Source organism: Panthera onca, chromosome F1 (genome assembly GCF_046562875.1).
Source record: "Panthera onca isolate mPanOnc1 chromosome F1, mPanOnc1 haplotype 2, whole genome shotgun sequence".
Classification (NCBI taxonomy): domain Eukaryota; kingdom Metazoa; phylum Chordata; class Mammalia; order Carnivora; family Felidae; genus Panthera; species Panthera onca.
Genome location: NC_138355.1, coordinates 68,184,117 through 68,196,180, shown reverse-complemented (window position 1 = coordinate 68,196,180; position 12,064 = coordinate 68,184,117).

Here is a 12,064-nt window from a genome sequence, read left to right as displayed (position 1 = left end):
CATCAATATATGGAATTTAAGAAACAAAACAGATGAACATATGGGAAAGGGGGGGAAGAGGAGAGAAGGAAGCATACCACAAGAGACTCTTAACGATAGGGAACAAACGGAGGGTTGATAGAGGAAAGAGGGGGGATGGGCTAGATGGGTGGTGGGCATGAAGGAGGGCACTTGTGATGAGCACTGAGTGTTGTATGTAAGTGATGAATCATTCAATTCTACTCCTGAAACCAGTATTGCACTCTATGTTAACCAAATAAAATTAAAACAAATAAACAGAAACACACACATAAACAAGTGTAATTAGAGTTAAAGACTCCTTACGTTAAAGTTCTTCTTGTTTTCATACTAAGGGTTGCGACCCGTTAATAGGTGGTGAAATCAGTTCCAATGTTAATGGAATAGAATAAGGAGAAAAAAAAGAATACAAAAGACAAGAAACACTGAATGGAGTAAGTGTAAGTACTGTTTTATAAAGTGTTTTTGTTACAAATATGGAAATGAATATGTATGTATGTGGATCTTATATTGTGATTTAAAATATGTTCTTTATTGTGAATCACAGTTAAAATATTTCAGTGATCCCACTTGTTCCTTAATACCTTACTTCTCTGCTTTCATCAGCAGTTAAACTCCATGAAAGAATTATCTGTACTTGAAGTTTCCAATTTGTTTTTGATTCTTTTCTATGGCATTACTCAATTCGGGTTTTTCCCTGCAACATTTCATGCACGCTTCTCTCATTGAGTTCAAGAGTGGCCTCCAGGTGACTACGTCCATGGCCAATTTTCAGTCTTCATTTTACTTGACTATTGCAGGATTTGGCAAAGTCAATCACTTCTTCCTCCTTTATTTTGTTCATTTGGCTTTGGGAACACTTGTTTTTTTCTTCCTATTGGGCACTCTTTCTGAGTCACATTTTCTGATTCTCCCTATTCCCCCAAATCTGTAACAGTGGAGTGCCCCCAAACTCATACCCTGGGTGGTTTCCTTCAGTCTCACGGCGTTAGATACATGATATACACTAATGATTGCCACATATGTCTTCATCCTGGCCTTCACTCCCAAGTGTGAAGGCCCACCTATCCAGTGTTTTTAGTAGATTTTCAAAAGTCCACTTATGCTTAAACTAAACTTATGATTTCTCTCCTCCCAACATCCCCTTCTGGTTTCAGTTAATGGCATCTCTGCTATCCCAGTTGGTCATCCTTGACTCTTCCCTTTCCCACTTCATTTTCAATCCATCAGAAAACCTGTTAGCTCTGTTGTCAAATTATATCTAGAATTCAGCCACATTTCTTCACCTCCATTGCTGCCATCTTGACCTAGGCCACCATCATCTCTCACAGGATTGTAGCAGTATCCTCCCCAGGACTCCAGCTTTCTCCGTGTCTCCCTTCATTGTCTTCTCAACGGGAAGCAGCCATGTTTGTTTTTTGTTTTTTGTTTTTGTTTTTTTAATTCTAAATCAGGATAACTCTCCTGTGTTCCAAACTCTCACTGGCCCCCATTCTCAGAATAAATTAGGAAACTATAAATACATACAATAGCCTTTGAGGCCCTCGAGGTTCCATCTTTTTTATTTCCCTGCACTCGTCCTGCAGTGGTCTCCCTCCACCTCTACTCCATTCCAACCACAGTGGTCTCCTTGAATCCTTGAACAGGCCAGTGCTTGCCCACCTTGGGGCTCTCTCACCAGGTTTACCTGCTGCCTGGATTATTCTCCCTCCACATAACCATACGACTAACTTCTTGTCCAAATCCTTGTCCAAATGTGACCTACTAAATGAGGTCCAACGTGACCACTCTGCTTAAAATTATGATCTCCTTACCCATACCAGACCCTCTTGTCCTGCAACATTTTCTTTTCTTTTTCCCACAGGACATAGTTTCATATAATTTGCCAATTTTCTGGTTTACTATTAATATGTATTTTAAATTTTTTTTTCAACGTTTTTTATTTATTTTTGGGACAGAGAGAGAGAGAGACAGAGCATGAACGGGGGAGGGGCAGAGAGAGAGGGAGACACAGAATCGGAAACAGGCTCCAGGCTCCGAGCCATCAGCCCAGAGCCTGACGCGGGGCTCGAACTCACGGACCGCGAGATCGTGACCTGGCTGAAGTCGGACGCTTAACCGACTGCGCCACCCAGGCGCCCCTATTAATATGTATTTTAAAAAACATCTCCCCTCACCACAGTGTTAGCTATGTAAAGGCAGGAAATTGTTCTCAACTGTATCCCAAGCACCTGAAACAGTTCTTGGCATAGTAGCCTCAGTAAATAATTGTTGCAGGAATAAAGAAATGGGTCATATAATAATTTCTGTAGTGGGTTAGCATCTTTTAAGCCCAGAAAGATTTTAGAGCCAACTGTAGAAACAGGTAATAGAATCAAAACCTATCATTTCTCTTTTGCCCTAAGAAAAGTCTATGCATTTAGTATTTTGTGTATTTGCATTATTTAATTTAATTTATAATTTAATTTAATTTAATTAAATAATTTAATTATTTAACAGTTTGACCTATTAGAATACCAAATCGAACTTCTAATTCGAATTTTAAATTTGTAATAGAGCCAGTAATTTATACTTTTTAAAAATCAACTCTATTGAGGTAAAATTTATAGTTAATAAAATTCAAAATATTACGCTTGTTATTTAAAATTGGGATCTCACCATGTTGATCACAGGATGGAAACACTCAAAAGAATTTAGGATTAGGGGTGCCTGGGTGGTTCAGTCGGTTAAGCTCCTGGTTCACAGGTTTGAGCCCCGCGTCCGGCTCTGTGCTGACAGCTCAGAGCCTGGAGTCTGCTTAGGATTCTGTGTCTTCCTCTTTCTCTATCCCCCCCATCCCCCCTTCATGCTCTCTCTCTCTGGTCTCTCTCGAAAGTAAATAAACATTTTTAAAAAAGGATATCGCAGTAGCCGTATTTTTTATTTCTTTATTATAAAGGTTACTTTTAGAAACTGTAGAGGCTTTGTTATTTAAGTTAGAATATTGAGGTTCTTAAAAACAAAATAATGTATATCATTGAAATGTTTAAAAGGATTTAATCGCCAAGCTTATCAATCAGATGAAATAGTTGTCAAACATCTTTAATAGTGAGGGATAAAATCTATTAGATTTATAAATAGAATGCTAAGATTTTTAAAAATGTTTTTTAATGTTTATTTTTGAGAGAGAGAGACAGAGAGCAAGTGGGGGTGGGGGGAGTGCAGAGTGAAAGGGAGACACAGATCTGAAGCAGGCTCCAGGCTCTGAGCTCTCAGCACAGAGCCTGACGCGGGGCCTGAACCCACAAACCAAGAGATCATGACCTGAGCCGAAGTCGGACGCTTAGCTGACTGAGCCACCCAGGCGCTCCTGGAATACTAAGATTTTTAAGCAGTAATTCAAATATCAAAGAACTAGATTCTTAAATATTTACTTCAAATAAATGTAGTTTGATTTTATAACCAGAGAAACTTCTGTACAATTTTCTTCACACAGAAAACTTTTTTCTTGAGTTTCAAAAAGCTCACAATAATATAGGAAAGGATTTACATTTCCAAGGGTTGAGGGGTTAAGGTAAGCTCTTCTTCTTCCAGGTCGGCACCCCCAAATGGGCCCGAGAGTTTATCCAGCTACCTGGATGGAGGTGACTGAGATCTGCTTCTTGTGTCCTATGCTACTGACATTTCCATTCTTTTTTTAAATTTTTTTTTTAACGTTTATTTATTTTTGAGACAGAGAGAGACAGAGCATGAATGGGGGAGGGTCAGAGAGAGGGAGACACAGAATCCGAAACAGGCTCCGGGCTCTGAGCTGTCAGCACAGGGGCCCGATGCGGGGCTCGAACTCACGGACCGCGAGATCGTGACCTGAGCCGAAGTCGGCGCTCAACCGACTGAGCCACCCAGGCGCCCCTGACATTTCCATTCTTGACACGTCTCTCTTCTTCCCCCAGCTGCTGGCTGCCTTCCTTCTCTTCACGAAACCCCTGACAATTGCCCTGTGTCCTTGGTCTGTTTCCCACAGCAGCTGGGCCAACACTTACTTTTCTAGAGACATTTACCTCAGTCCCTAAAATTACTAGTGGCATTTGGGGAGAAGGCAGAGACCTTTATCCCAGGGGACAGAATGTGTGTGGCCTTTGTAATGGTAAGTATAAATTCCAGGGCAGAGAGAGAGGCAGGGAGAAACAATCGGGGCAGAAAAACAGTAAGGAAAAAAGACACTGAGGTGAGACTGGTGTGAAATTTTAATACAGCCTGACACAACACAGAGCATTTTAATATAGTGCTGTTAATTTTAAAAATGGACACATACATGTGTTTACATGATGTGTACATTTTTTGTTTTGGTCCCAAACCTATCTAGGTCATCTATTTAACCTTCAAGCTTCCAAGAGGACCTACCTACTCTGGAATTTTTCAGACAATGTGAACCATAAGCACAATGGGGTTGATGATGACAAGATGACAGAGACGTCACAAAGTCAGTGCCGACATGTGTCTGTGAGTGGCTCTTCAAGCTATAAGGTGATCCTGTCTAACTTGCAAATACTTAGCAGTAATTATGACACCATATGTGACCAACTATTCTGTTAACTAGGCAAGTGATTTTGCTGTTCGGACACTTAAGTTGGTACAGACTCTTCTCAATGGCATTTTGGCAATTTTTATTGAGACTCTTGAGACTGTTTTGAGCCTCCGTTTCACCAAAATAGCACGAGAAAAATATTCTGAAGAGTAAAATATTGTATACGAAGACTCATTGGAGTATTTGTTATACTAGTAAATTAGAAACAACTTAAGTCGGTAGACATCTTTATTGTTTGGAGATGAAATGTTGGAGACACAAAATGAGTTGTGACAGAATGATCCCCTCTGTGGGTAAGAATAAGATCATTTAAAGTGGGTAGCTTAGGGGCACCTGGGTGGCTCAGTCAGTTGAGCATCTGACTTCAGCTCATGTCACGATCTCAGGGGTTGTGGGTTTGAGCCCCACGTTGGGCTCTGTGCTGACAGCTCAGAGCCTGGAGCCTGCTTCAGATTCTGTGCCTCCCTCTCTCTATCTGCCTCCCACCCCCCCCCCCCCGCCCCTCACTCTCTCTCTCTCTTTCTGAAAAATAAACATTAAAAAAATGTTTTTAAAAGAAGACTAATCGGCAGTCCACACTGAACAGGTTTTGTAAGAGCGTCAAATATCCACGTCTGTATCCACACCATAGGGTTCATTAATTAGCATAGAGCAGATCTCCTCAACTGACATTTCGGACCAGATAGTTCTTTGCTGGAGGTGAAAGGCTGGAAGCTTCCCTGACCATTGTAGGACGATTGGCAGCAACGCTGACCTCTACCTCCTGGGTGCCCGTGGCATGGACCCCTCCCCCAGTCATGATCACCAAGATGTCTCTAGACATTGCCAAGTGTCCCTACAGGGGAAAAGAGGGAGTAAAATTGTCCCAGTTGAGAATCCGTGGCATACGGAATGCTAGAATTGGGGGGGGGGGGGGTAGCAAAAAAACCAGGTGACCAGGATATGTAGATTGGCTGGAAATATACCTACCCCCTCATCTGAAATGATAAAATAACACAACAAGCCAAGCAGCCTCTGAGGCTGGAGGGGAGGGGATAGCAATAGGACCGTGACACATACATTTCTGTGCCCCTCCCTTAACAGACGGTCCATCACCTGATCTCACCAGGTTAGCTTTTCTGCCAGAGAGAATTCTGATAATTTTGTCTTTAATTTGTCTGATTAATTTTGTCTTTGATTTTTTCTTTCTTCTCATAATCAGAGAGCCTGAAGAACAGAGATTTGGATGAAGGGCATTAAGAGGCACTAACACACAGTTATCAAATAAGTCATGGGAAAGACAAGGAGAGCATAGGGAATACAATCAATGTCGTAATGACAGTGTATGGCGACAGGAGGTAGCTGCAGATACCTCGGTGAACACTGCGTGATGCATACAGGTGTCAGATCACGATGTCGCACACCCCGAACTAACCTAAGACTGGATGTCGATTATATTTCAATAATAAAAAAGAAAAAAAAAGAAGAAAGTTGGGACTTCCATGAACTTCGAAGAACAGGTGTGATAATGTGCCTGTTTGCCCTTAAATGCTTGTATGTGTGGCGGAACTCTGAGACGTGCCTTCGCTGTATTAAACCACCTCGGGGTGAAATTGTCAGAGATGGGGACTTCACAGTCGCATGACAGGGGAGCGATGTTAATCGAGCTGCGGCGGGAATCACACCGCAGTCTACAAATGCATCACGCCGCCACGCACACCTTGAACTTACACGATGTTAAGTGCCAGTCATATCTCAAAACTTTTAAATTAAAATAAATACCTCGAAGGAGAAAACAACTGATATCAATCCCAAAGAGTCAAGGCAATTGTGAGCTGACAATAGATACAAAAAATAGATAAAGTTATTCTGAAAGCAGAATTCCAGAGGATTTAAACAAACGGAGAGTCAGCATGGTGTATGGCAGCCAAATATTTTTAATTGTTTTCGTTCTTCCTTTTTGTAAATACAGCAGAATATTAAACCTATGTTGAAACAGGAGAAATACGAAAGGCAAAATTTCCCTTTGTTTTTCTTTAAGAAAACGTCTACTTAAGAAAAAACAGAAGTTCACAAGCAAAAGCAGTGTAGGCTCTGATGGTCTCTTGCCTTAATTACTCTTATCTAGACTCATTGTTTTCAGACTTGATTTGTCCCAGTTTACCGTCCACTCAGATTCTGGAATAATCTTTCTTAAATGCAAAGCTGTCAATACTGTGTCTGAAAACAGACGTGGAGGTGAATCGTAGAGGCTGCTGAATAAAGCCTAAACTTCTTAGCATGATAAATAATGTGAATGTACATGAGGCTTTTAAATCATTTTGACATCCCAAGATCTCTCAGTTCTATTATTCCCTGTATAAATTCCTCATGACAGAAGTTAACACTGTTATAATGTTCTGGATTCTTCTTTCAGAGGCAGCAGGGAGATCAATAGGGAAACTAACATTTTGCTCTGTGGCCAATACATTTTGGAATTAGGAAATCGAAACGTGGAAAAGAGGAAAATTGGCAGGTCTTCAGAAACTTGAGTCTTTAGGAAAGGAGATGCATATAGGAAGGCAATATTGGGCCTTCCAATCATATCTAATTGGACTTGTGTGTTTTCTGGAAGAGTGGAGCTCCCTTTTAGAATCTCAGCGACTAGTCTCCTCTGGCTGCCACGGCATTGCTTTATCTTGAGGGCATTTTCTGATTCCACTAAATAAAACGCAAGCTTCCTGCATCAGAAGTTAACCCAGAAATCATGGAGGCTAAGAGAGTCATACAGCTAGTGACCCAGACAAAATTCAATGACGTTTGTTATGACCATTGGTAGTCCTGGGAAATCCACCAACCCCCTCATCCCTGAGCTATGGGCCTTTCCCCCTACCTCACTCATGCTGCTAAGCCTCGACCAAGCTTCCACAGGTCTGCACTGAAAACGAACAGAAAAAATAAAATTCCCCAATACACAGCCCCAAATGCCACCCATGCACACACCAAAGTACAGAGCCCACCCCTCATCCCAAAGCCACCTCTTCCAGAACCCAGGGGCCACCTCTGTCTGACGAATGTCCTCATCTCCATGGTTGTGCAGTCTACAAACAGGAGAGTTATGACTCCAAGCACAGCCCCGGGCGTCTCAGGGGATCGTCCAGTGGGAGAAGGGCTCTCTTCAGAAAGGTTCTCTCTGGTCCCAGAGAAAGCAACTCCATGTCCCCTGTGGTTAATTAGGAGAACGCTGGCTGCCATGCTCCCCTTTCGTGAAGTTACCACACCTTTGGGAAGCCAGGTCTTTGAGTCTGGCTAGACGCCACATGGCAAGGGATACTTGGTTTTCTTTCTTGTCCAAAGGGTGAGAGGACAGTTTATATAGAAATTATCTGCCGAGACAGAAGAAGGATGAGGAACAAGAGGAGTGAAGCTAACAAAATGTGGTTCAAAGGCAGAAGGTTTTCTCCACTTTGCACCGAAGAAGCTTCAGAGTAGTTCAGCGACACACAGCAACCCTGTAGAACAACATAGAAGATTCTGCCAGCAGCTGCCCAGCGAGGCTCAGCAGAACTTTTCAGAGGCATCCCGGGGATCACAGAGCCATTAGCAGTAGCGGCAGGAGTGAGAACGAGGGGGTCCCACGGAGGGTATGTGGCATGCCTCGATGGTCTCAGTGGCAGGTGCCTTTCCTGCCACTGGAAAGAGGTATTGACGAGCTAGCCCTTGGAGAGACCTGGGGTTCGACAAGTTCTCCCACATAATGAGTGGGGAATACAACCAGAAGGATACTTTCATTCTTTCTTTTTCTCTTTTTTTAAACTAAAACGTGAGTCTAACATTTACCTCCAGGTGAGCAAAGCCAGAGGAAGAAAAAACGTACACCACAAGATGATTTTTATTCTTTTACAAAAAGACATAGAAAACAGGCATGAAGTGTTAAAAAACTAATGGACTGGCAGCAGTACATATAGAAAGGAAATAGAATTTGAAAATGGATTTGAGTTAAAAACAAAAACAAAAGCAAAAACAACAGCAACCCTGATAATGAAAGGAATATACATGGTAGAGTAAGGGTGACACTGTTGACTCAGTGACTAGTTTTTAAAAAGGTAGTATTTTATTTTACTTTACTTTATTTTATTTTATTTTATTTTATTTTATTTTATTTTATTTTATCTTATTTTATCTTATTTTATCTTATTTTATCTTATTTCATTTCATTTCACTTCACTTCACTTCACTTCACTTCATTCCATGTCATTTCATTTCATTTCATTTCATTTCATTTCATACAATGGAGCTTTAATTAAACATTTGTAGTACATGTCGTTTGCGATATAAATCACCTTATGAAGGTGGCGCCTGGGTGGCTCAATTGGTTAAGCATCCAACTTCAACTCAGGTCATGGTCTCATGGTTCGTGGGTTCGAGAATCTGTTTCAGATTCTGCGTCTCCCTCTTTCTCTGCCCCTCCCTTGCTCGCACTCTGTCTCTCTTTCTTTCTCTTACAAATAAAATAAACATTAAGATAATTTTAAAGAATCACCTTATTAAGGTGGCATCCATCAATTATAGCAAAATTATTTATTCATTCAACAAATATTTGCATGTAAGAAGGTGGCATTTTAAAACAGACCCCTGATAAGCACTTGATGAATGGATACATTGTTAAAAAAATAAGTAATTGGATGAATGAGTGAATTCACTAATTTTAAGAATCTTCTCACTGCTTCCTCTCTATGTTGTCTGCTCCTTCCGCTTATAAATCTGTTCAAATGCATTCATCTTAAAATACATACTCACCCTCTATTTATGGTTGCTTTTGGGCTACCACACGGCCTTCATTTCCCCCTTCTTGCTTTTCTTTAGAGAGTAGTTTACCTTTTTATGTCCATCTTGCTTTACATTTTTACCTCTCATTCACACGAACCCATGACCCCAGGTAAGAAAGAACATTATTAATAACTTTGAAGTCCACTAAACGCTCCTCCTCAATCCGATCCTTGCCCCCAAACCCTCAAATGCTGCATATCGCCGTTAACCTGGATGTTGTGTTCATTACCCTGTAAGCGTGTGGATATTCAGTCAAAGAAACACAGTGTTTAGTTTTGTCTATTTAACTCTGTGTAAATTGAATGATAGTTTAGGTGTTGTTGCGCAACTTGCTTATTCACTCAGCATATTTTTGAGAGTCATTCATATCAACCTACGTGGCTGCAGCTCTAAATACATACTTCCATCTCGTGTTAATGGGACACAAATTAATCATTCGCTAGGCGTGAACATTTTGTGTTGTCGAGCATTCACGCCTTCAGCTCTGTGAGACACGACCAAATTGTTTTTCAACGTCTGTATTCCATCAACGAAGCATGAATTTCTACTACTGTTCATCATTGTGTGTGGTCACATTTGTTGCTGTTCAGTTGTACGTATAAATAATGCACTATTTTTTCTATTTGCGTTTCCCTGCTTATCAGTGAGGCTGAGTGTATATGTGTGCATCTGTGTGTATATTATATGCATGTATTCACCTGGTTTTTAAAATCGTTTTCTTTTTAGGGGTGCCTGGGTGGCTCAGTCGGTTGAGCGACCTGACTCTGGGTCGGGTCATGATCTTGCCATTCATGGGTTCCAGCCCTGCGACCGGCTCTGTGCTGACAGCTTGGAGCCTGGATCCTGCTTCGGATTCTGTGTCTCCCTCTCTCTCTGCCCCTCCCTGGCTTACACTATGTCTCTCTCTCCCTCTCAAAAACAAATAAACATTAAAAAAACTTAAAAAAACATCATTTTCTTTTTAATTTGCAGGAGCTATTTACAAATACTTTTGTCAGTTATATCATTTACAAATACAGCTTCCTAACAGGTACTTTGTCTTTTTATTTTCTCAATGGTACCATTTGGTAAATGGAAATACTAATATACCTGAATTTAATGATCTTTTCCTTTGTAATTTATATTTCTATTGACTTAAGATATTTTCCCTATGTGAAGTGATAAAATAGTCTCTCAAATTTTATTTTAAGTATTAAAGTTTTAAAACTAAAAAAAAAATTTTTTCAAAGGGAAGCACCTGGCTGGCTCAGTCAGTAGAGCATGTGACTCTTGATTGCAAGGTTGTGAGTTCAAGCCCCATGTTGGGTATAGAGATTACTTAAAAATAAAATCTTTAAAAAAAAAGCATTAAAGTTGATTTCTCATATTAGACCTTCATTCTATCTGTAGCTGTATGGGAATGTAATGTCAGGACAAGTTTTATTTTATGTCTCTCGTATGTTTAAATCGAGATTCCCGCACCACTTAGTAATAATCAGCCCTTACTCTGTAGACCCACTGTGCGTCTCTGCCCATCCTCCCCCCGTACTCTGCTCTGTGGTTTCTGTTCCGCCATATGTCAAAGCTCCACACTGCGTCGGTCTATTCCCTGGCTTCCATTTGCTTGTTATGTCGCTGTTATAACCTTTGATCCATAGTAGGACAGGCCTTACCATTTTAATCTTCTCCTTTGAAATATCTTAGTCTTGTCCCTCCTCCTGACGTTCCCCACTCCACCTACCCAAATGGAATTTTGGTGGAAATTGCATTGAAGGAATGGACTCATTTGTGTAGAATTGCCGTGCTTCTGTAATCAAGACGTTCTATTCATTAATACATCATATCAATCCATTTATTTGGGTGTTTGATATCTTCCAACATAGTTTTATAAAGCACTGCATCTTTGTGTGACACATTCTTTACAGGTCCTTATTTTTGTTGATGTCCCAAGTGATTTATCATTAGTATTATCGTCATTGTTCTGAGAGCAGCAGAGGGAATGGACAGCATGGTGAAAGCTGAGAGAGCGTTTCCAGAGAAGCAGGGCCCCGACTGGTCAGTTCTGACGCCCACCACTACTCCAGCCCCAGGGCCCAGCTCTGTACTCCCCTGTGCGACACAAGGTGATTTGGCCACAAGGAGGCCTTTGAGACCCGACCCTGGGGAATCTCTAATTATTATGTGACACTTTCCCCTTAATTTATCCCTCAGAGGGGGAGAATCAAATACACCACTTGCCTTCGGATCTTGCATCATCTAAAGCGAAAGTCCCAGGAGAGGATTTTTTCTCTAGAAATTCCCCGAAGGGCCTTCTAAGACATCAATACCCCTGCTGACAATCGGCAGGGGCTGGTAGCTGCAGAGACTCTGAAGAACGTCATTGTGGTCTCAGGCAAGGTGAGTGCAACAGACTGTTGAAAGCAAGTTTTCCAATCTAACTGCTAACCCGCCTCCACTCCTTCTGCGCCTGCCTACTGCTTTCTTCGTATCCTTAACTCCTCCGGACTCGGATTTGCCCTCGTTTTCCAAGGTAAAGTTTCCTCAATGTCTGGGGTAAAACTTCATATTTTTAGAACTGTATTACATGAGCGAAACGGTCAAAAGAATGAAGCGCGGAATCTAGGAGAGCGGTTTTATTCACCCGCAGCTAGCTCTCGAACCGACGGCAGTGACCGGCACTTAGCGGAAGGTCAGTCAATACGTGAGTGTTAA